The sequence below is a fragment of the Myotis brandtii genome, unplaced genomic scaffold (genome assembly GCF_000412655.1).
Source record: "Myotis brandtii unplaced genomic scaffold, ASM41265v1 scaffold165, whole genome shotgun sequence".
Taxonomy (NCBI): domain Eukaryota; kingdom Metazoa; phylum Chordata; class Mammalia; order Chiroptera; family Vespertilionidae; genus Myotis; species Myotis brandtii.
In genome coordinates this window covers 2,473,812-2,499,134 of record NW_005356042.1, presented here as the reverse complement: position 1 = coordinate 2,499,134, position 25,323 = coordinate 2,473,812, and the positions used below count along the sequence as shown (strand labels likewise).

The 25,323-nt window shown below is 49.2% G+C and overlaps 2 protein-coding genes across 2 annotated transcripts in view; one reads left to right on the top strand and one right to left on the bottom strand.

Moving 5' to 3' along the window:
• The window catches only part of PEPD (peptidase D), a 226,226-nt gene that overhangs the window by 181,374 nt on the left and 19,529 nt on the right, over nucleotides 1-25,323 (bottom strand). The gene's annotated exons all lie outside the window — the stretch shown is intronic.
• CHST8 (carbohydrate (N-acetylgalactosamine 4-0) sulfotransferase 8) overlaps nucleotides 18,737-25,323 on the top strand; it is an 86,381-nt gene continuing 79,794 nt past the window's right edge. Inside the window, exon 1 of the mRNA XM_014536778.1 lies at nucleotides 18,737-18,818. The gene's annotated coding sequence lies outside the window, so the exon portion shown is untranslated. The remainder of the gene's footprint in view (nucleotides 18,819-25,323) is intronic.

Below are 25,323 nucleotides of genomic sequence, written 5' to 3'. Positions count from 1 at the left end.
CTTTCTCCACCCTGTGCAGGCTCCTGGCTGGGAGGGGCGCCCTGAAGGGTCCCGAGAGGGCCCAGAACTGCACTGCGCCCCAGCCCCGCGAGCCCCGCGAGCGTGAGTCCGAAGCCTTGGGCGGAAATAGGGTGCGCGCTGGGTTCTGGTCTGGCAGCACTTTAGGGACCCCAGTAGTGGGAACCCGCTCCAGTAGTGGGAACTTTAATTAGACTTTTGCTTCTTGGATTTCACTTGCGGCCGCGCCTCTCGGGCTTCCTGGGTCCCTACGGATCCTCTGCTCCCGGTCCCAGCCCTGGGTGCTGGGCGCGGGGAGGCAGCGTCTGACTGCGAGAGGGCCCGGCCGGAGCGCCCCGGGCTTTCCCGCGCGCTGGGGACTGGGACTCTGGGGCGGGTTGTGGCGAGCGGGGTGAGGGAGGAGTTAGAGGTTGCCTCGCTTCCTACCCAGCGGCGGAAGGTGCCCTGCAGCTCCATCGCGCGCGTCCCCACCCCGCGACTCTCCTGGGCGCCGGCCTGTTTTGTACTCGAGGCGAGTGTGTGTGCGTCAGTGATCGGTGGAGGTGTGTGCGTGCATGTGTGCAGGAGTGCGGGAGTCGGAGTCTCGGGCGGCTTGGTGGGAGGTGAAAAATCCGCTTTGCCGCGGGACCCAGCCGAGCTCTGGCCGTGGCTGCAACTCCAGCTGCTGGTTTCGAGTTCTGCACACCAGTTCTGGCCTCGCGGAGGCCGGCCGGGCCAGGCGCAGGCGCCTTTGGGGGGTTCAGCGGTGCCAGTGCTGGCGCTTGGGTCGGAAGTGACCCCTCTCTTTTCCCCGGCGCCAGACTGCCCCCGTGCCAACTTAGGCTGGTCTTCAGGCCCTGCGACCCTGACCCAGAGCTGATGCAGCAGCCGCACAGCGCCCTCGGCTGTGGACACTGGCTGCCCGGCTCTCTGACCTAACCGAGAAGACTCCCTGTCCCGCGGAAGTCTCTGGTTTCACAGTGGACCGACCCCCTTCCTTGGGCCGCCTCCCTGAGCCGAGACTGGCTATCTTAAGGGGAATGGGTACCGAAGCCCTCTATGTCTGCTTGGCCGGGATTTACCCCCAGCAGCAGAGCGGAAGCAGTTGAATAAAGGGACCTCCTCTGGACTGAACCGGGGGAGGGGCAGTGGCAGAGGGTCACCCCCTTCCGCATCCCTGGGGTGCTTACAAGCTGCACACCCAAGCCCCCTTTCTTTGGGTAAACTTTCACATCTGAGTTCGCCTTGACCCTTGCTCTGGGGTGGAAAACTTTTTCTAAGTCCTGCCCTACAACAAACAGCAGGAGTGGCAGGGTTCTCTTTCAAATTTCTCAGCGGTCATGGCCTCTCCTGCTCACCCTCTATCCCTGTCAACAAGGCAAGGCAGACAGGCCACAGGAACGGGTGACACTCTGGTCCTTGAAGGATACCTTCCTCTTTTAATCCATACAGCCCATGATATGTGGCAGGGAGAGGGCCTGGGAGCCCTGGGGGCGGGGGCGGGGAATGGAAGCACATGGCAGAGCCTTCATCAGATTTGCCTCTGTGAAGTGACCCACATGAGAGATAAAATTCAGATCTGAAGAGACGGAGCTTCATAGGGTGATCAATAATTCTATAGCATTTGAACACAGAAAACCTCAAAGTCTGACCCCATCCCATCGCCTGGCCTGTTCATTCTGGGACATACAGATGATTTATTTACCTGGATTCAGACTCCACACGAGTGAATTATGTTCCCCAGGTATTGATTTCTAAAAAGACCCCAAATTAAAAAGTCAGGGCTTTCTTAAAGCAAGGTCAAGGATTAATTATAGAGAGACATCAATCAGCCAGTGTGGGGCTCCTGTGTAAGTTGCCTGCATGGGCAAAAGAAGCATCTTCTGATTCTGGCTCCGGCCGGGAGAGGAGCGCCTGTCTGACCTCCTGGGTTTGGCGGAGGTTTCCTGGACTGTGGCCGGAGGAGGTTGCTTTGTAACTCAGCCTGCTGTCGGAGATGCCTTTTTAATCTCGTAGCCAGGATCCCACTTGGGAAATTTCAGGCATATTTGCTGTGTTTCCGTAATGAACATTTACTGATTACAGAGTATCAAGGGAATTTCATTTTTTAAACATTTATTCAAAGCTCTGTTTATGTAAGCTAATAAGTCTGGGAAAGTTCTGCAAAGACGTTTTTGCTGCATGGTTGTTGGGAAAGTAGGCCTGGTGGGCTCATCTCAGAATGTACTCTCAGTTCAGTTGACAGGAGAGAAGTCAGATTCTCCTGATTGAAAGCATCATGCAGGTTGCTTCTCTGCTCTTTACTCCAACTCTGAGCCAGCAGGGGCCTCATAGGCTTTTTGTGGTTTTGTGGATCGAAGAGATGGTCACTTAGAGCTTTTATCGTTGTTTGCTGATGTGTCTGGTTGGAGGCACCGGAGGTGAGCTCTGGAGTCCTGTGGGGCTGGCAGGGGAGGGTGTGGTGCCCCATCTCCTGCCCAGCCTGGAGTCTGGGACATTTGTCTTCCCTCACCGGCTACACTTCCTGCTTTCTCCATCATGTAGCAGCCACGCCGGAGACACGTGGAACAGGGAGGGAACCAGTGGGCAGGAAAGTGGACACAAGTTTATGGCATCTTTTTAATGAACAGCCTTGGCAATTAGAGTCAGTAAACGCTGTGGGGAACAAGTGCCTAGCCTTTTAGGCAGTCAGAAGGTACTGAGTTACCAACAGTAGATTTATGAAGTACTGGCCCAGGGAGAGCAGTGTGGCCCTGTGGAGGGACAGCAAGAAAATTTTTTAAAAAGGGTGAGGATGGTTTTCTGGATGTGTCTATGGCAATGGTGTCCTAGAGCCCCCGGAAGTTTGCTGGGAAGGCAGCCTGTGTGGTGACAGTGTGGTGACGGTAGGCTCCCTGGCACTGTCTTTGGAGTCATGGCCAGGACTTGCCTGGCTCCAGAGCAGCTCTGTTCCTTCCCTCCTGGGAAAAGGCTGCCCCAAAGCAGAGGAAACCCCTGGGCTCAGCCAGCCAGGGGCCAGAGCTGCATTAGCTCAGGGGGCAAAGGACACAGGAGACGCCATCTCATTCTTTCCTGGCTGGAGGCTGTGTGACCCGTCAGCAAATCACTATGGCAGCAGATGAGACTTACAAATTGGTCGTGGGAAAAAGTTGTGACTTTAACCCTGTACATAACTACCTGTCATTTGTGATCTGGAGCTGCCTGCACCTGTTGGCCATAAATGCAGCCTCCGCCACTGACAGCATGAGGAGGCCTGCATTCAGGTGGGCTGACACCCACAAGCAACCCTGATTCCATCTCAAAAGCCGTCTTTCAGGAACTCTGAGTGTCTGTATGTAGGCAAGGTGCTGGGGCTGGCAGACACAGCTGCCCTCCCAGGCCAGTGACCTGGGTCTCAGCATTCCCACTTCCCACCTGGAATGCCAGGCATTGCTGGGCGATCAGTGCTTCTTGCTGCTAGTGACTGAGGACAAGGCACCCTGTCCCTGCCAAGACATGGTCAGAGCTGCCCCTGGCAATGACATTTACTTGATCTAAATGAGAGTTGTCAACATTGAAACCTGAAGCCAAATGACCCTGCGTCCCACACTCCCAGTGTCAGAGCCGCTGTCCATCTTCTTCATTCTGCCATCAGTGAACATTTACTGCGCATGGATTAGGTGTCTGTCATTGTGCCAGGCTCTGGGGACACAAGATGAGCAAAACTAAGAGTGGTCCTTGCCCTCGTGGGTTTTGTAGTTTTGTGGGACAGAAATTCCCTCACATTCATCCCTCACTGATTCAGGCTCTGCCTGCAACACTATTACTAAACAAACACACGGTGCCTGTGTGAGTCTAGGCTTCAATGAACATATGAAGGACTCGGCTGGGTGATTATGAGATCTACAGTAGAGTAATCTGGCCTAGACTGAAGGGTCAGGAAGACTTCCCTGAGGAGGTGACACTCCGCTGAGATCTGAAGGAGGAGCTGAAACTAAGCAGGGAGGGGTGGGAGGAAGTGATGGAGAGGGTTGCCTGGCACAGAATGTAAGTGGATGAGAGGGAGCATGGAGCATGGGAAGCTGCGGAAAGGCCCATGTGGCCAGCAGAATGAAGGAGGGGAGATGTGGTTGGAGATGAGTGGAGTTCCGTCCGGCCCTTAGGGCTTTGAAGATTTTTGGGGGGAGACTTTGGACTTGAGTGTACAGCCCCTGTAGAGGAGGGAGTCGAGTGAGGAGGGAGCTGCAATAATCCTGGAGGAAGGTGACCATGGTCCTAAAGAGGAGTGATGGACATGAATCCACCAGGGAGAGGGTGAGGGTGGTTGGGACCGTGACTCCTGGATCACGAGTGGGAGCTGTGAATGCTCTGAGGCAGGGCCCCCTGGACCAAGCACCTGTCCACTCTGGCTGGCATATGTTCTTCAGGGCTGGGGATATCAGGTAGCTGCTCGTGTGGCTCTGCCTCTGTGCCCCTGCCCACTTGGCCCGCCTTCCAGCTTTCCTCCTAGCCCTTGGGCCTTCTGCTATATTCCCCCATGTGGTCACCATTTAACCCTAGCTTGTGTGCGCACTCAGTAAGTTACAGCCAGTACCCTGTGCCCGGTGTTCTCTGGTGAGGACAAGCTGTTACGATGCCCACCTTTCTCTTGGCCTGCATGTCGTCCACGTAACTTCCTGGTGATCTGGTAGGTCCTTTACCTGCCACCCACTTGTATCTGACCTGGCAGCTCCACTCCTGTGCCCTCCCCTCATTGCCAGCCCTTTCTCCTCTCCCTCCTACCGGTGGGAGTCAGCCTGTACCTACTCCTTCAAGGGGCTCTGCCCATGGCTCAGAGATCCCCAACTCCCTCTGATGTTGGTGCTTCGCTCTGCAGCTCAGCTCAGGCCCCAGCATCCCTGCAGGCATCACCAGGTCCATGCAGCTCTTCTATAGCTGGGGTGGGACAGCAGGCCTGTGAGTCACCCCACTTCCCGTGGTGCCCACACTGCTGGCTGCAGGCCCTGCTCTGAGTGGTCACTGAGCTGCAGGCAACAGTCCAGGTCGCTGTCACCTTGTCCTCACTCTGCCTGGGCCTGAGCCAGCTCCTCCCTGGCTGGGCCAGACTCAGGGACAGGAGGGATGAGAAACAAGAAAAGGAAACTAGGAGGCACAGATGTGCTCGTTGGGCCCCAGGCCTCTCTGGGGCTGATTCCTACCTCCCTTGGGCTCTCTGCCTGGAGAGTGGACTCATCAGACTAGTCTTCCTTCCTATTCTGGCCACTGCCCTCACCACCATGGACCCGTGGCCATGCCCTGGTGCCTATCAGTGGGAAAGTGACACAGGAGAGCCCCTCTGCCAGCAGCTCCTAGCCCGGGCACAGGTTGACTCATACTTGCAGGCAAGTCCTCCCCACCTTCAAAGCTGCCTCTTCGTGGGGACTGATTGATCTCCTGGGACAAGACCCATCTGCCTAGGCCTGTGAGCACTGAAACTCTCCTCCATCCCTGAGAGGTAGGGGTTTGCTTCCTGTGCTCTTAAGGGGAGCATCAGGCACCCAGCAAATACTGACAGTGGTCCTGCCATGCCCAGAGCTTCTTGCCAGATCCCAGAGGAGGCTGAGCAAACCCAGCAGGTCACAGTGCTGCTCTCTCCGGCGGTCTTGGCCACGTGGAGCTCGGCATAGAGCAGGTTCTCGGTGATTGCTGCTGGCAGGCGGAGGGAGCTAAACTGTGCAGTCTGTCTACACGGGTGGAGCCACTGTGTGATGCAGGCACACTGTCTACACTGGTTGAGTCTAGGGTGTGAGCACCGTCCATTTAGTCAGTGCCTGCCCCACTCCTGCTGGGATCTTTGCACAAGGTTCAGAGCTCTCAAACTCTCTGTCTTCAGTGAATTTCCCTGTGGTTGAGCTCAGCCCAGACCTCGGCTTCCAGTCAGACAGTGGCTTGGTCCATCAGGTCTGTCTCCCAGAGCTGAGGGTGTTGAGCCCAATGTGCCATGTCTACACTGGTTGAGCCAGTGCACAGAGCAGGCACTGTCTACACTGATTGAGCCCGGTTCTGGCTGAGGGCTGTTTATACTGGTTGAGCTCAGCACATGACTCAGGCAGTCTACACTGGTTGAGTCATGCATCATGCAAGCTGTCTGTCTAAACTGTCTGAGCCAATGCTCAAAGCAGGCGCTCTGTGTACTGGTGGAGCCAGTGGGTGATGCGTCCAGCCTGCGGCTGGCTGAGGCCTGTATTCTGGACTTCTTCTGATACCCTTGCCAGGAATACTCCTTTCTCCCCTCCCGTGTACACCTCTGGGTCCAATTTAACTCCTGCTTCCCAGGAACTTTCCTTGGCGTTCCCTCAGCTTTCCCATGTCCTACTCCAGTCTCTGCTGGCTCGGAGCTGGGGGTGGTATGCATGTGGGGAATGGGGACGCATCGTGATCTCACCTGGATGCCCCCCATCGTGGTTGGGGGCTGAGCCTGCTGCCACCAACAGATAGAGAGGCTGCCTGCTGTCAGTGGTCATGGCCACCTCCCCATCCCTTACAGCAGCCACGCACAGGCCTTTTTCTCAGGAAAGTCATCTGGGCGGGGGCTCTGCCTCCATGCACATGGAAAACACACACTCCTCCAGACTGAGTCCATCTGGCTGTCTCCTGCTTAGCTTTGGGGCCTCTGTCTCCATTGTTGTTATTTCACCTCCTGAGGGTTGGCCTTATCTGCAAATTTAACTTCATCCCTGTGAAAGAACAATTTATGCCTATTATTTAACTCTTCTCAATTCCCTCTGCCATGCATTGAAGTGTCAACCAACAACCATGGCAACCAGTTCCACCTCATGCAGCCACTTCGAGGTTGTGACTGAAGCTAGTACCTGGAGTCAGACTGCCTGGGTTCAAACCCAGCTTCACCACTTAGTCACTGTGCGGACTAGGGACTCAGTTTCCTCATCTAGTAAATGGGGATGACAATAGAAACTGCCTGAGAGCCAGTGTGCCTAGCAGCCAGCCAGCCCAAAATCAAAGGCAGCTACCACTATTATTATTATTATTGCTGTATTATTTTTATTATTACTATTATTATTAATCTCCTGTGTTTGGTCTCTCAGCTGAGGCTCAGTCCCTCTTCATCTCAGATGCAAGGAAGCATGTTGGACAGTGGCCTTGCCAGGTGATGTGACAAAGGCTTAGGGGGCATGTGAGCTAACTGGCTGGTGTCCCCTCAAGTCCCACCCTTTCTAAGCAGTTTCCTATCAATGCCTTTTTTGTGTTCCACATTCAGTACATTTAAAATTTTTTATTCCAAACACATTATGCACACCCCCAAAAATGTACAGATTGTGTGCACAATGCAGTGAACATCCGCAAACAAAACAGGCCTATGTGCCAGCACCAAAGCAGAAATCAGAACGTGACCAGCAGCCCTGTGTCTCCTTCCTCCCCACAGCAATTGTTCGCCTTACTTGTAATGACATTGCTTGGTTTTCCTTATTTCTAAACTTGATGTAAGTAGATTCATAAATCTGTACACGTTTGTGTCTGGCTTACCTTTATTTGTGAGATTCATCCACATTGCTGGGAGTCATTGTAGCTTGTTCATAGTTATTACTGTGTAAGATTCCATTGTGTGAATATACCCAATTTATTTATCCATTCTCCTCTTGATTGACATTTGGATTGTTCCGAGTTCTGGGCTATTAGGAACAGTGCTGCTGTGGCCATTTCGCCTGTGTCCCTTGGACAGATGCACACACTTTAATAAGTGTGCCCCTACCAGAGAGGGGCTGGGTCTCGGATGCATGTGTTCATGATTTGCCGGTGTTGTCAAACCATTTTCTCTAAAGGTTATACTAATCCGCACCCCTCCCCTGTTAAGTGTGAGAGTTCCAGTGGCTCCACATCCTTTCTAACACCTTGTGTTGCCGGTCTTTATGTTTTAGCCATTCTATGAGTATGTAGAGGTATCACACTGTGGTTTTAATTTCATTTCTCAGATGATTAATACAGTTTATTTTGTTGCCAAGGATATGTTGAATTTGAAAACATTATTCAACAAATTTAAAAATTCACTTCTATCTCCAAATTATAGATAGATGCCTTAAAAGTTGCGGGTGCTGGTGACTGCCTCAGCTGGCAGGTTGGATCTGGAAGGCAGTGGGTGGAGGAGGCAGGTGTTTCTCTGGATGAGACTGGGGACCCCACCATCTGCCCCTGAATCACCTGGGGAGCTTGTCAGAGCAGCAGATACTGGGCCCTACCTATCCCAGCCCCCAGTCACCAGATGGACCCCCATGACCCATCAGTCTCTCTGGGGCTCGCCTTTCTTTCCCTTCACAGATGCCATGAGCACTGAGACCACCTTGCCTGTGTGTCCACTGCTGGGTCCTGGCACAGAGTGCAATCCCGTCAATACCCACGAAATGAAGGACCAGAAGACAAAGTGCTGCCTGTGGGCCTCTGTCCTCTCCCACCCCCGCTGACGTGATGGGGATTTGTTGAGAGCCTGGGCTGCTATGGAGGGTTCTGGAAGCTGGGCTCTCACACCCTAGGGGGTGTCCTGACTGGGGCTCTGTTCCTCTAAATGACGCCCCCCCCCCTTCTCCAGAGCCAGCTTCTGACCAAGGTCTGTGGCTCCAGGCCCCAGGCTTGGTGCTCACCCCCAGAGCTCCAGGCACTGGCCATTGAGGAGCATCCCCTGGGCGACCTCATTCCTGGTGGGCTTATCTGTCACTGGGTCCCTCTGGAGAAGCCTGAAAGCCCTCGGAAAGCAGCACTCCATCCTGCACCATCTGGCCCCCTCAGCCCTTCAGCACAACCTTTTCATGGACGGCATGTCCTCGGGTCAAGTGGAGGCCTAAGGCCATGCTGTGGCCACTCCTGCCCTCACGGTTAATGGGGACCGTGGCCCAGCCTCCTTTCTTTGGTTGTAGCTTCTTCACTTTCTCCCAAGTCTGACTTAGCTATTTGGAAAGCAGCACAGCCTGGAGGATGAGAGCTCTGGGTCAGACCCTCAGGTTCAAATTGAGGTTTTGTTCTTGATGGGTTTCAAGACCCAGCCATTACCCCCAGGGGAGAGAGGCAGATTCACAGTCAACTCTGATGCAACAAGTAGGGGTGACTGAGATCTCTGAGGTTGGGGAATGAGGGCAAAGGATTCTGGCTGGGGCATCTGCTGGGGGCTCCACAGAGGAGGAGGCCTGGGCTGGTCCTTAGAGATGGGAAGGAGGCAGTGAGGACATCGGTAGTATGAAGTCCTCAGAGAAGGAAGTGCACTGAGCCCTCAGGCGACTATGGTCTCGTTGACCCAACACGAGAGGGCATAGAGCAATAATCAGATTTCATTGGTGAGTTATGGAAGGCTGCCGGGAGGAGGCAAGCTTGGGACTACATGCATGTTCTGGGCCAGGGGTGAGAACTTTATCCTGGTGCCACTAGAAATTCTCTCCACACTGTCGGATCATGGGCAATGGACAGTTGAGCCAAATACCAGTTGCTCTAAAACAGGGCGACAAAGAATGCACATTGTTTATGCGATGTGGAGGCGGGTGTGCAAAGATGGAAGAGCTAAAAGCAGTTTGGGAAAAACAACACCTTTTTTTTGTGGAAAGACAGATTAGAAAGGTTTATGCTCTTCTGTGATAACTAATATGAAAGGTTTATCAAAGTTAAAAAAAAAACCTTGACACTTTCTCCAAAATTGATTTGAGGACTTGGCAGATTTGAGGAATCATTCAGTAGCGTTTTATGGGTCGATGCTAATTTGATGCAGCAGACCCGTGCGTGCATCGCGCCAATTTACTGCCAAAGCAACATTAAGCACCGACCTTTCGTGCAAGGTTTATAGGCGGATAGCTCATAAAGATGCATGCTTGACAAGTATTCTGCTTCTCTTAGGATGTGCAATATGACGTGTTTAGCAAAAAGCAACTAAATCGCCCTTGCCTTTTACTGGTAAACAATCTCTGGGGACTTGTTGTATTATTTTTATTTCTATTATTTTTATTATTACTTAGATCCCATGCAATATTTCACCTCTTTGGGTCCTGGTTCGTGGGGAGCCTTTGTCTCCAAAAGCTGTGGTAGAGAGAAGTAGGAGGAGCCCTTTGGGATGGAGGATGCCCAAAGTGACCACTTTGGAAATAACTTGTAACCCAGGACATGGGAAGGCCAGTGACGCCCTTCCTAAAAGGAAGCAGAGGTTGCCCCTAAACAAGATCCAAGATCCTTAGCGCCAAGTAAATCCATTTCCTGCTCTCGTTGCCCACCCCCCCGCCCCGCCCCCGGGCTGATGTGTGATGGATCATCGCAGCATGTCTCTTCGCATCCAAATATGCGCTGTCAGAGCCCCTTCAGCGAGCAAATCATCAAGCTTTGTTTTGCACGTCAGAAAGGGTTTAACAATAAAAATTATCAAACCTCCCGTCTTTCACCACTGAAAACCACTGCTCATATTTTCCAAGGAAAAGTGGACTTCCATGGTATTGTCTCCTCAGCTCCACCCGGCTCCTCGGTTCCCCCCATCACAGTGTTAATTCCCGGGGCTTAATGAAGAAGGTTGCTGGAGGGGTAGAGTGTGCAGACCGGTATCAGCACAAAGCCTCTCGGGTTTCCGCAAGGGGAAATTTGATCCTGGGCAAATGTCAAGGCGTTTTTGAAATCTGTGTTATGATATCAGCTCATTGCCAGTGTAGGGCTTCATTTGGATTTCATAAATATTGTATGGGGCTCTCTTATAACCACCTCGGCCAGCTGGAGAACACAATAGCCATTCCCAACACACACACACACACACACACACACACACACACACGCACACACACACACACACGCACACACGCACACACACACTCACACACAGGCACCCCACTGCAACTGCAATCTATTGCAGGGTTGTCATGAAAAGCCAATTGGTGATATTTCAATCACAATGTTCTTGTAACAAATTCCATTCAAATTCCCCTGGAAAGGGAGTTAAGGTTTCCTCCTGCTGCTGGGAGAATGATATGCTAAATGTAGCTTCCTGGGGCCCTGGCAGCCATCCAGAGCTTTGTAATTTATAGTTCTCTTTTGTGGTTTTCCAAGTGACCTTGGAACTCGCAACCTGGAGGATTCCTTAGGGTTACACGTTGCCCTTCAACGTCTTGTGAGAATGGTCCCCAAGTGAGAGCTCTCAGCGCCCCTGAGGCTGCAGCCCGGGAGAAAGGAGGGGAGCAGGGGTGCCCAGGAAGCCCATGGCAGGTGGCTGGGAGATTGCTTGTGGCTGCTGACCCGCCCTCTGGAATTTCCGTCAGCCACCGAACAGTCCCATGTTGTGGATGAAGGCAGCCCGCAGGTGACGGGAGCCTCTCCCGCCCCAGCACATCAGATCACCCCGGAAAAGAAGGGGAGGGACCATCTGCAATTACATTCATCAGCTATTTTTGGTTGAGGAATAAACAAAATGGCCCAACTACTGCTGTTACAGATTCTAGCAGAGGAGTGGCGTGTAGGAAAGATTAATGTACAATTAAAACCTGTGTATGGGTAAATTACAGGGTGACAGCTATCTAATGCAAACACCGCAGACGTGTAATTAAGAGGAGTTACAGGCTCTCAAGGGTGAATTTGCTGAGGAAAGCGCTAGGGAGATGTCTGTGGAGCTGGACAGGGACAGGCGAGGGGACAGCGTGGTGGCCGTGGAGCTGGGGAGGAGGAGCCCCACACCGTCGGGGGGCAAACTGGGGTGTGATGGGAGCCCCGGGCCTGTCAGGTGGCACAGCCTGCCTCTCCAGTGTCCCCGGCTCTTGCTCCCAGCTGCCAGCCCTTTGTGGACCACCCTGCTCTCCCCTCCTCACCTTTGGCTCCGTGGCAGTGAATGCCCATGGACGTCTTCTTTCACGTTTTTAATTTCTCCTGCTTTGTCAGCTTTTTAAGGAATATGTTACATTATGTGGAAATTGGATGCTAACAAGATTTGTATGAATAAATTAGACTCTTAACTTTTTATGTTATTACAAAATTGAAATGGACTCTAATGACAGTCAGAATTAATGTTCTGTTTCAAATAAATGCCAGGGATGTGACTGAATTTCCAGTGCATTCTCCTCGTTTTCCATCTTTAGCCCTTCCCATAGGGCCTCGCCTGAGAGGGGGTCTCACTCACAGACCTTCCCCTCCCACTGAGGAAGCTGTCACTCACCTGGCCCGTCACCCAGGGCTCCTCCCTGATGACCCTGGGGTGCTCTGCCCGCCCTTTCCATGGAGGCTGCTGGGAAAATCTGCAGCGGCTCCTAGCGATTGTGGCTTTTCTAGACCAACTGCCAGGTGAGTGTCACCTGCGGGGATCAGAATCCCCGCAGACCAGGATCGTTCTTTCTGCTTTGTGTCCCCTTCTTGAGCCCAGGACTGGGGTGAGCACTGACCAGGTCCAGCCCCCTGCCCAGGGTTGAAGCAGCAACAGGGCCAAAGGGCTTTTCTGGATCCCAGTGGCCACACCACCAGCTCTGGGTGGGGGTGGACTTGAAGGGCTTTTCTGAGACAGAAACCCCAGTGTCCCAAAGGGGCAGGACAGAACAGGGAGGGGCATGGGCACTGGGGCATGGGCACTGTTTCCCAGCTGATGTGGGAAAGAAAAGGGGCCGGTAAGCCTAGACCTGGAGCAGCCCAGCGGGAAATGCAGCCCTGTGCAGCAGGGCCTCAGGGCAAGGAGGTGGTGTGGTCTGGGATGCCTGGGGCACTGACGTCTTCGGAAGGGGGCAGTGGAACTCAGTTCCAGCTGCCATCGCAGGAAGGGATGGGGGCTCAGCGTGACCAGAATGGTAACTATTATATGAAATCTCCTCCCTTCTGAAGTCCGGAGACTAATTCAAAATGTAAAACCAAAGTCCTGCACTCACCTAACAGTTTCCCCGTGAACTGCATTTGGCTTCTGGGCTGGAGGACCTTGGAGCCCAGGGCTTCCCTGGCTAAGCGGAAAGTGAGGGCCAGAGCCCTGGGAGGGAACAGTAATTGCCAAGACTGCAGGCCACGGCTGCACAGCTGTCGGCTACAGATAACTGAGGCCTGACCAATCGTGGCCTCTTGAGACCCCCATCTGCTGGAAGGGGGGTCCTTGCCCTGGGACTGTGAGCATCTGGGAAGCTGGTTGGGCCCCAAGCATGGCTAGATCTGGGCAAGCCCATCCCTGGCCACTTGGGCCACTCGGTTTGGGACTCAGTGGATGACTGGGCAGCAGAGGGGCCTATGCAGACCCCTACCCCACACCTGAGGGACCTCACCTCAGCATCCCTGCCTCCGCCTTCATGAGTCTTAGCAAGTCCTCACAGGAATGCTTTCAGAAGAGCAAAAGAGGAAAATGGAAGCCTACCCAGCCCGTCTCTGGATCTGGGGTTCCCACACCTTGTTTTAAATCCTTTTATGTACATAAACTCAGAAGTCATATTCACTTTATTAAAGTGCAGTAATTTTTATACCTGCTGCATGTAACCTGTTCAATCACTTTTTATGCCATGAACACCTCTTCATGGTCACAGATCTGTTCCCATCCTACTTTTGACGCCTGCATGGCATTCCTTCGGATGAGTTTATCATCATTTATTTACTAGTAAACAGTTCCCCTTTAGACGTTTTGGTGGTTTTCATTTTTGTTTTTCAATTTTAAAGAATGTTGGAGTGAACGTTCTTGCTGTATTCCTTTGTGTCATTTCAGAATAAGTTCCTAGCAGTGAAATTGTTGGCTCAAGGGATATGCATGGTTTTAAGACTTTGAATACTTCCCGACAAACAGCTTCCACAAAGACACAGCGGTGCTTGAGTGTGCCTGTTTGCACGGCAGCAAGTCTTCGTTTCTTAGATTTTTGTCAGTGTGATAGGTTAAAGAGAGGCATGCCAGGTGTGAAATGGACAACCCGTTGTCCCAGCATCACTTACTGAGCACTCACTCTTTGCCTTACTCTTTTAAAATGCCAGCTTCATCGTTTGCTTAATTCTTATATTTACTGGGGCTGCTTTGGGACTCTTTGGCTTTACTGTGTCTAATTTTGTACCAGAACCCACTATTTTAGTGATTCAGCTTATGAACATGTTTTTACTATCTTAGATGGTAGTTCTCCTCTTGTTATTCTTGTGTGATATCACATTTTCATTCTTTTACATGCACTCTATAAATAGTTGGTCCAAGTTTCAAATATCCAATGGAAATTTGTATTGAAATTGTTTAATTTATAGGTAAATTTAAGATAATTCTGCAGATAAGTTGGTCTTTTACTTTATGTTTTACCATATTGCATCTTCTGATCAATTTATTCAACAGATATCTATTGAGAACTACCTGTATGCCAGGCACTGTTCTAGGCACTGGGAGGGTATATCAAGAAACAAAGCAGAGGAAGATCCCAGCCTCCATGAAGCCAACACGGTAGTTCTCTGAAAAGCCAAGGAGGCCGGCTGGCGTGGCTCAGTGGTTGAGCCTAGACCTATGAACCAGAAGGTCATGGATCGATTCCTAGTCAGGGCACATGCCTGCGGTGCGGGCTCATGTGGGGCATGCAGGAGGCAGCCGATCAGTGATGCTCTCTCATCATTGATGTTTCTGTCTCTCTCTCCCTCTTGCTTGGAAGTTGAAACACTTATTTATTCAATCTTCTGGCTTTCTTAAGTTCTGAAACACTTTCCGTCATCATCTCTTCAAATAGTTCCTTTCCTTTATTCTCAACATTAGCCTTTGTCCACATGTGAGGGACAGTGTATATATTAAGAATATGAACTCTGCACCCTGGCTGGTTTGAGATAGAGTGTCAGCCTGCGGACTGAAGGGTCCCAGGTTCCATTCCAGTCAAAGGTGCGTATCTTGGTTGCAGGCTCAATCCCTGGCCCTGGTTGGGGCGCTTCGGGAGGCAACCAATCAATGTGTCTCCCTCACATCGATGTTTTTCTCTCTGTGTCTCTCCCCCTTCCTTCTACTCTTTCTAAAAATCAATGGAAAAAATATCCTCAGATGAGGGTTAAAAAAATAAAAGAGACAGAATATGAACTCTGCAGATTGCTACATGGATTTGACTTTACCTCTACGCTTAAATTAATAGTTGAGGAACATGACTTAAACTCTATCCTCAGTTTTCTCATCCATAAATTGGGCATAATATTACTATACACTTAGGTTGTTATGATAATTAAATGAGTTAATATATCGGGTATCCCAAAAATGTATACATACACTTTGTATAATTATAAAGGCAGTGTTTATTAAAATACATTTCATTTTCAAAACTGAGCTATCTGCTGTTAAAGTGTGTATACACTGTTTTTGGACACCCTGTATGTAAAGTGCTTAAGACAGTTCCTGGCACGTGGCCATCTCTATGTAAGTCCTAGTTATCAGTTCCCGGATGCCCCGGAGACCCCACACCGACACCAACATGTTCACCTCAAGATCATTATTACAGGTTTACGAGAAGGACCCGGCTTTGTCTCAGACCCTAGGGATGCATTTCTGCCAGCGTCTCCATGGTGGTTAGTACTATTTTGGACCTTCTCATTCTATTCTCTTCCTTGTAACCTCAGTCTCCTATTTTTCATGTATGCATTCTGGGTGGTTATGTCAGATTTACCTCCTGGATCCCTACTGCATCTGCTGGTTTACTAATTAATCTGTTATTAAACTCTCGCACTGTGTTTTTAATTTCAATCACTGTGTTTTTTATTTGTAGATATTCTATGGAGATCTTTCAAATCTCCATACTTGTTTTTGTAGTTTCCCATTCTTTTGTTATTTTTAGTCTTTCTTTACGCACTTAATAATCTAAAACATAATTATACTGCCTTTTCAGGCTTTTTCTTATTGCAGGTTCATGGAGTATTAGTTCTTCTGTTTGCTTATCAGCTGATTTTGCCTCACCGTGAACCATTTCTTTGAGCAGATTATAATTTCTATGTGATATTCTAGGGAAGCAGAAATGATCCAAACTAATTTAAGATTGGTGATATTTTAAACAGAAGCCCTGTGCTTCCTGGGTTGTGAAAGTTTTGGGATTTACACCACAGCATAGGAAGTGTGAACTTGGACTCCACGGCCATGGTGCCAAACTGGGACTGACATTCTTTCTGGAAATCCGCCCCCCCCCCTTCTCCCACCTCAAGATTGTTTTGTATTTCCCCAGACTGGTTGAGTTTTCCAGCCCCATTCCAATGAGTGGGGTCCCTGGTAGAGCCTGAGCTTGGTGCAGGAGCTCAGACCAGGCTGCGTCTCCTGCCCTTGCGGACGCCAACGCCTGTGCTGGCCTCTGCGGTCTGCCCTCTGCTGTTCCGCATCTCTGGGCACCGGCTGACAGTTTATTCCTGCAGCCCTCATATCTCTTCATTTTTGACACCTGAGGAAATTGAAGCTCAATTATGTATTTAATTATTTCATATTGTATTTAATTATTTTATATTGTATCCAGCATTTCCATGCATTTGGAGCTAGGGGTGGTGGCAGTGGTGGGTTCTGTGTGTGTCTGCCATGATCTTTTATTTAGGATTTTTACATCTAGAGTGACAAACAGATTAGTCTGTGATTTTATTTTTGTTTCATCTTTGGCAGGGTTTGGTACCAGGGTTATGTGTTATTCATCAAATTAATTAGGAAGTTTTCCTGCTTTCTCTATCCTCTGGAACATTTTAAGTAGCATAGAAAATTTCTGAAATTTCTGTTCCTTGAAGGTTTGAAATTTCCCAGTGCAATCTGTGTGAGGACACCGCCTCTGGGGGAGAATGAGGGTTTTCTGCTGGTTTCTGTTCAGCTTTTCTAGTTCTTAACTGTTTGTATAACTTCTGCTTCCTTAGACTATCATACATTCTATCAAGATTTTTAAATTTACTACCACAGAATTTCACATGGTATTCCTATATTTTAATAATTTCTTTGCTTCTCTAGTTATATCTTTTTCATTAATGTTGTGTTTCTCTCTCTCTCTCTTTTTATGAATAGACTTTACCAGGCAGTTGTATATTTTATTGGCATTTTCTAAGACACAGCTGTTAAATTTATTTATTCATCCTACTATTAAACTCTTAAAAATCTCTACTTCCTCCTTTCATCTTTAACTTCTTTTTAAGGTTTATTGTCTTGCTCTTTTTCTAATGTTTAAGTTGAATGTCCAAGTCATTAATTATTATTTTTTTCCTTAAGAATAAAACACTTGAAGCAATAAAATTTCCTCTGAGCACCGTTCTGGTCACATTCCATAAGTTTTCGTGTGCAGTTGTCATCATAATTTTTCATACTGTAAAATTGCTATTTTGATTTCCTTTTTTATATAAGAGAGCTGTTCAGGAGAGTATTTTAAAGCTTTTATTTTTTCTTTTGTTATTAATTTCTAGTCAGATATTATTGTATCCCATACATTTTTTAAAACTCCCATATTTTCATGAAATCTAAAATGATGCTGATTGTAATGCACACCGTTATTTTTGTACAACTAAGAAAGAGGGGAAAAGGCACTGCTAGTTAAACTCAAACATCCCATCAATTGTAAGATACACATTCCATATGTGCACACACATGCATGCCTGTATAAAATTAGTCTTGAAACTGTTTTTCAAATTTTCTCTTTGCTTGTTCATTTTCTATCAGCTTGATCTTTCCATTTCCGAGTGAGACCTGTTAAATCTCCCACTTTAATGGTGGATTGGTGAATTTTCCTCAGGATTGCCACTGTTTGCTTTATATATTCTGAGGTTTTGTTGGTAGACCCCTACGAGTTCCTAATTGTTATAAGAAATTTTTATATTGCTTTTTTTCTCATTATGTGGCATTCCTCCTTACCCCTATTAATTCCTTTTTGCCTTGAAATCAGTATCACCATGTCAGCTTTCCATTGGTTAATACTTACTGGCACCCCACTCTCCAGTCCCTTGTTCCCAGCCTTTGTGTTGCTTTTAAAAGGCGTGTTTTCCCCCCACCACGATTGATGGTCTTCATCTGGCAAGCAGTAGGCTCTCTATGTGTGTAAGCACCTGTTTGTGAAGGTGGCAGGAAACATGAGGAAGGACGGGCTGGGGAACCCCCACGCTTAGGTCTGAAACCCTGCTCTGCCCTCTACCAACTGTGGGCACTGCACACATTGCTTAACCTCCTGGGGCCTCAGTTACCCCATCTATAAAATGGAATAATAATGGTACCTGGCTATATGCATATTTTGAGGATTAAATAAGCCAATACATGTAAAATGCTTGGACTGAGGCCTGGCACATAGGGAACATCACTAAATGTTAGATGGGCTTAATCCCTTAATATTTATTCCTCACTAATATTTTAGATTTATTTCCATTACCTTACTTATGGCTTCTATTTACTCACCTTTTTTGTACTCAGTCCAATCAATATATTTTTTCCTCAGTTGATTTGAAAATTATAGATTTTTCTCTGTCATTTAATTGAGTACTCTTAAAATGTTAACATACATATTTAACTATACATTTTTTAGCAAGTCTAAAGTTATCTCTTTCATCCTTCGAAATAATCAAGTGTCTTTGCATGCTGCACACTCTCCCTCCATTTTTCTACTTAGACTGTTAGTCAAGCATTTAAGGATTTTTTTCTATCTTAATACCAAAAAATGCATTATTAATAAGTAGAGTCAATAGTTCATTAAATTTGCTAACAAATTTTTACCAGTGTTCATGTTTTTTAAGTCCTGCTCCTTCTCTCTGGGTTTATTTTTCTTGCAGAAATGTATCCTTTAGCATTCTTTCATTTTAGGTGGCAAAAGGTCTTTATTTTGCCTACATTCTTGAATAATGGAATAAAGGACCTTCATTTTCCTACAGTGCTTACCAAAACACGACCATCTCCATCGTCTTCCGGGCAGCTCCTGAAGCGAGGATGTCTGCTGTTGTTCTAACTGTTGGTAGGTAATGTCTTTTCTTTCTGGTAAACTTTAAGATTTGTCTTTTCGCTTTTGGTATTCTGGAGTTTTACTAAGATGGGTGAATTTTTTAAAAAAATGTTATTATCCTGCTTAGCACTGTGTGTACATTCTCAGTATAAGAAATCATGTGTTTCTTCAATTCTGGAACATTCTTAGCCGTATCCCCTCAATGTATTGATTTTTCTACCAGTACCCCCTTCTTTTCTTCCGGAACTCTGTATTAGATGAATGGGTGATAATTTTTAACAATTGCATAGGATTTCAGAGTTTGAATAGACCAAAAATTAATTAAACATTTTTCTACTAATAGCAATTCATATTTTTCCATCTTTTTTCTATTACAAACAATGCTGTAGTCAGCATTTTAACCTCTCTCTTTTTTGTTAGATTCTATTTTTATTGCATTATAGTTAGGTAATGCCTTCTATTGGGATTTTTTTCTATAGTCTAATGTAAGCCCATTTTTCTAAATAGTCTAAGAGAGATTGAGAAAACTATTCTGTTTGCTGAGAACAAAGGTGTGAGAGGGAGCGTCAGATTTTTATTACTGAAATCTTTAATATTCTCACTTAATTTTGTTTGTGTAATTTGTTCATTTACAAAGTGTTGACACCTTTATGACTGGGGATTTGTCAAGTCCTTTTGGCCTAATCATTTGCTTTCTAGACTCTGAAGCTACGTCCTGAGACATAGTGGTGCCTGTCCTAGAGGTCACTCTGCAGGGCTGACCCCTGGATCCCCCGGAAGCCTCATGGACCTCTTTGTGGGCCCTTGGGCTCCCCCTGTGCCCTGATCCCTGAGTGGCTGCCCTGTCGCCTGTCCTGTGCCCTCTGCACTGGGCTTGCAGGAATTCCTGGCTCTGCCTGGTTTGCGGTCCCCACCCCCCTCGTGGATACAGGCTCCACCCATCCCTCCATTTTTACATTTGTTTGATCCTTTCCATGGAAATTGGCAGGGAAAGAAATTAGACAAATGGTGCTCGTTGCCATTCTTAACACAGAAGTCCCTTTCCTTCTGCCAGCTGCTTTTCTGAGCACGCAAGCTCTTTCTCTTACTCAGCTTGATCTCCTTCCCTAGCTCCAGCCGCCCCATGTGCATGAGTTCATGGCAGGAAGGATCATTTTAGCACCTCTGGTCCCTGTGTGGGGACACAAGCCTGTGGGGCTAGCAGCCTGGGCTCCTTCCAGGCGGAGGCTCCCTGCTTTCTGCTTGTCGGCCAGGCCGGGAACTGTCTCTGCAGGTGGATGGTAGCGAACGGACCAACAGTGGGCGTCTGCTGCCCCTGCAAGCAGCCCAGCCCTGCAGCGGGTGCATTACTACGTGACCCTGTCAAGTTCCCACATGAAGCCCTGAGAACTGCTAAGAGGAGGAGCCTCAGGTTACGCACCGTGTGCATGGTCATCCAGTCGACCAGTGGCCCAGCGGGATCTCTAACCCAGTCCTCTATTCCTGGCCTCTTGGTGAATTTCAGCTGGCGCAGAGCTCAGCATCCCCCGGAACCCCTCTCCTCTTCCCCAGGGGAGGTTCTGTGGGCTCATTGCTCAAGGGACAGTCCTGTTTCCCACGCTGGACGTCAGGAGAGAGGCAGTGCCCACTGCCCAGCCACATTCTGCCTGCAGCCTGCCCGCCCCTGCCCCCAGCCTCCTGGGGGACGCCTGCTCCTTTGGCAGATGTTTCTCCAGTGCCTCTGCCTGGGTAGAGTGGGTGGGTGGAACAGTTGCCTCCCACAGATCTGTTCACCAGCAGCCAGAGTGGGTCATTTTAAACAGAAAATTACCTGCATCCCAAAGGGAGAGGTTTGTGCTCATCCCACCAGAGTGCCGCCCCTCCCTTCCCTGCCCGCCCCTCTTTCAGTTCTCATCTCCTGTCCTACACAGGGGCCTTCCTTTGCCCAGGCCAGTGCCCAATACCCTAGCTGCAGGACTGTCTGCCTCACTGGGAACTCTGTGAGGGTGGCACGTAGTAGGTGCCGTGCTCAGCGAGGGTTTGTGGAGGAGGGGGGAGGTGGTGAAGGTGGAGGGAGACGGAGAAGGCTGTGGAAAGAGGAGGAGAGAGGAGGGTGGGGGTGCTCCTGAGCCAAGCTCCAGGCTCTGCCTGTTCCGAATGCCCTCCTTTGCTGCACTGTTCCCAGCGGGTGCCAGCTCTGAATGCCTGTTTAAGTCACTCCACGAAGCTCAGCTTCTCAATCTGTTTTGTATTTGCAAGGGCCAGATTCATCTTCCTTTTTTAAAAGTCAAGCTTCTGAAACAGTCATTTAAATTCACAATGATTCTTCTCTAAAATAGCTGCTCTGAACGGGGCGTTTGGAGCCGTGGTTCTCGGGGACTCTGCCAGGAGACATGCAGGCCACGCAGAGACACCTTGGCGGTGCTCGCTGTCGGTGACGGGGGGCTTCCAGGGTGGGGGCTCCCAGGGTGGGGCCAGCTTCAAATAAGGGGGGAGGCGTCGGGCTGCAGTCCATCTCGCTTCCCGAGGTGACCTGTGCATATTGGACCCGCTCTCCTGGGAAGGAGAGAGCTGGTTCAGCGGCCACTCCAGATGTTTGTCTGCACTGAGATTAGACATTGCAACACCTACACCTTGGAATATTCTGGACAATTAAAAGCAAGAGGTAGATCTGTATCTACTGCCTGGGAAACATGTCCAAAATGTATTGTTAATGAAAAAGCAGACTGAGCACTATGTACATGTATACCATTTCTGGCTAAAAAACACATACGTGCAAAAACAGCCACAGCTATATATTCACTGTTTACATATGTGTACGTACAATCTTGCATCTAGAAAGAAGTCTGGACTAGATTAGGGTAGCATTCAAAGGGATCTTTAATTGTATTGTTTGAAGTTTTTTCCTATGAGAATGTATTTCTGTGTATGTGTGTAATTTAAAGAGATGTATGGATTTAGAATTGGGAATGTACATCACTTATCCTGAGCTTTTGGGATTTTCATCTTTCTTTCTTTGAGTGATGATGTTGAATGGCTTATGCAATGTTTATTGGACATTCCAAAAAGTTTTCTGACTGATGCTTTATATGTAAATTATATTTGTAGTTTAGGTCAGAGGTAGAAAATGTCTACTTAAAAATCAACATAGTAAATATTTTAGGTTTTGTGTCCCAAAAGATCTCTGCTGAAACTGTTCAACTCTGCCACCGTAATGTGAAGCAGCCATAGATAATATGAAAATGAATGGGCATGGCTGTGTCCCAATAAAACTTTATTTACAGAAATAGGTGGCCTGTAGGATTTGACCTATGGGCTGCAGTTGGCTGATCCTTAAGGCACAGAGCGATATGAAATAGAGAAAAATAGTAAATGGAAATGTGTTAGGAATTTAATCAGAACTATCATGTTAAAAGGCTAGTTTGAGGATCTGCAAAATTTGAAAAAAACAAAAAGCATTGCTTTTCTCAAGCACTGAACTGTAGCCTCTTCCAGCGAGGCTGGAGCTATGGAACCCAGGAGAAAGGCCTGTGAGGGTGTCCTCTGTGCTTTGGGGGGAGCTGGCCCTCTGGATCCTGTGCGAGTCTGGGAGGGGCCTGAGCTTGCACACGGTTGGCACTTTGATGATATGAACAGGGCTCCGAGTGACCTGCCCAGTGAGACAGAGGACAGGGTCAGACTTGGGGCCTACGAGTGACCCGTAGGTTTGGGAAGAGGTTAATGGCGTCCCTGTGGCTGGATGCTGAGAGCCTGGCCTCTCCCGGGGCCAGCCCTGGCCCTCCCGGGTGGGGTGTCAGAACCACCAACTCCAATTCTCAGGGTTAGGGGCTGAGGTTAAGCACCAGGGGCTGCAGGACAGGCAGGACCCGTTAGCCCAGCTATGTAGGCCACATGAATTAGTCTCATGGCTGCAGATGGAACATTCGTGTCTGGGACTGAGCACCTCATGCTCCATGTTGGCAGGAGGGTCAGGGACCCCTAGGGTGTGTGCGTTTTCTCTGCTCCACCCCCACCAGCTGCAGCCCTCCATGCTGAAGCGCAGGGCGAGTGTGTGCCTGAGAGTGCACACGAGCATGGCAGAGAATAGTCACTAAGAGGTGAGGACGGAGAGTCCCTCCTTCCAGCCTCATGGGGAGAATTCTGTTCCCCTGACGTTTCCTGGGCCTGTGTGTGGTCAGGGTAGTGAGAAGAGGCAAGGCAATCCTGGTTCTGGAGGGAAGAGGGTGCACGCCTCCCCAGGGAAGAGCAAAGTTATCACAGCTGAGAAAAGAAGGGAGTGGAAGGTGAGAGAGACAGTGGGCCGAGCCCTGAGGCTGGGTGTGAGGGGAGAAGAGACTGAGTGTTTGGGGAGAGGGAGGAGGGGACTGGATGGCTGCTACGCATACTTGTGAGGTCTCAGGTGGGGAGGGAGAAAGGGCTCTGACAGGCAGCTGGGTGTGACCAGTGGGATTTTGTTATCCTAGTGAGTTTCAAGAATAGATTTAGTTGGAGGTTGGTTGTTAAGTGAGTATTTTTCTGAAAGGAACCTCAGCAATGCCAAAGTCAGTCTCAGGCCAGGCCCTTGCGGTCACAGGGGTGAGTGTGGTGTGTGTGTGTGTGTGTGTGTGTGTTGCTCATGCTCAGGTTTGGACAAACCAAGGCTAGCCCAAATGGGTGCAGCCAGCACCATTTCACCTTGAAGAATGGGGTTCATAGGGTGCATTCATTTTGTCTGTGTCCTGGCAGACAGTGTCACCCAGAGACCTTTTCCTGGGTCTGGGCCTGGCTGTGGGCAGGGCAGTGGGAGAAGCGATGTAGGAGAAAGCCTCAATGCAACGCCCACAGGAATTTCCTCCCCGACTGGAAGCCAGCCAATTCGCACCCTGGCACAGCGTGGAGGCTGGCACTGGCTGTTTGGTAACATCGTGGCGAGCGGCGCCTCGTCTCTATTTTGGTTCTGGCCACTGCCGTCTCTCCGCACCTTTCAAGAGTGTTCCTTCCTTCTGGAAGGCCAGGGTGCCAACTCCCCCAGCTCCTTCCTATTTTGGTAAATTAAGGGACAAATGGTGCCAAATTGTTCTCATCTCTTTCACAAGATTATTCGTAACCAGCTTCTTTTTTCCTCCCATTGAATGAGTGCATTAAAATTAAAATCATTACCCGCAGCACAGACGACACTCCCCTTCATAATTACATCCTCTTAATTGGCATCTGAGGGCCCAGCTCCATTTAATGCTTGTCGGAAAATGTCTCAGGCACATTTAATATTTTTAAGTTTAAAGGTCAACAAGAATACCTTACCTTAATTTGACAAGTGTGCAAGAAATAATGCAAGACTCATTTAGGTTCAGGTAATGCACAAAGAAATCTATAAATCAAGCTGGGGGAATATTAGATGATGCCATATCGGAACCATCTGCCTTCATGCTCAGAAGAATCGATACCACAAAGAAAGCACCGAAGATGTAGTGATTTATGCTCTTGTATCAGGGGAGAAATATTGGCCATTTTGAGAGTCACTTCGTATCAGCCTAAAACAACAGGGCCCGAGGAAAGAGTGAGAGTGGCCATACCCTGCACGTGTCAGAGAGCAAATCTGACACTTGGTTTTTTATTGTCTCTGCTCAGAAACGATGATTCTAAGGTCCCTTCACGCCCATGACTCTGCCCATTCTGCTATTGCATGCAGAGTATTGAATGCTGAGATGGTGTGGAAGGGAATTAACTAAATTGCCTCTGAGTGGGTGCTGCCAGGGGATGGAGGCTTACAGCTCAGGGACCTTGGGTTTTCCATGCCAGGCGAGCTGCTTAAAACCCGGCCTCCTTTCGAGAGCTTTCGCTGGCCTTCGTCTTGGGCTGGGAAGAGGCAAGGTCTCCGGAACTCCATCCCCCGCCCTGTTGGATGCGGGGCTGTCACACCAAGATGTCTAAAATGGGAGGAGGTGCTGCGGCCCTGTGCGGAGGGAAGGAGCATCTCTGAACAATTAGGTTTGGAAAAACTGGTGGCATCGTTTTACCTCCTTTCGAGAGGTTGTGGTCGACAGCGCACTTCTCCAGGGAGCTGGGGGAGGCAGAGATCAGGTGAGCCTCAGGCAGATGTCTTAATCCCTAGGGAGGGCGAGGGGGATGTTTGAGAAAGAATATTTTGTAATTGGAGAGGTTTATTGGGGGGAGGGCTTGAAGTATAAAGTTATATTTTCACTAGAGGCCCAGTGCATGGCATTCATGCACTGGCATGGGGGGAGCCCTTAGCCCAGCCTGCGCCCTCTCGCAGTCCGGGACCCCTTGGGGGATGTTCACCTAGGGGTCCTTAGCGCTGCCAAGGAGGCAGGAGAGGCTCCCACCATCACCACCGCTGCACTCACCAGCCATCAGCTGGCTTCTGGCTGAGCGGCACTCCCCCTGTGGGAGCGCACTGACCATCAGGGGGCAGCGCCTGCATTGAGTGTCTGCCCCCTGGTGGTCAGTGAACGTCATAGCGACTGGTCGTTCCGCCATTCAGTCGATTTGCATATTAGGGTTTTATTATATAGGACTAGAGGCCCAGTGCACAAAAATT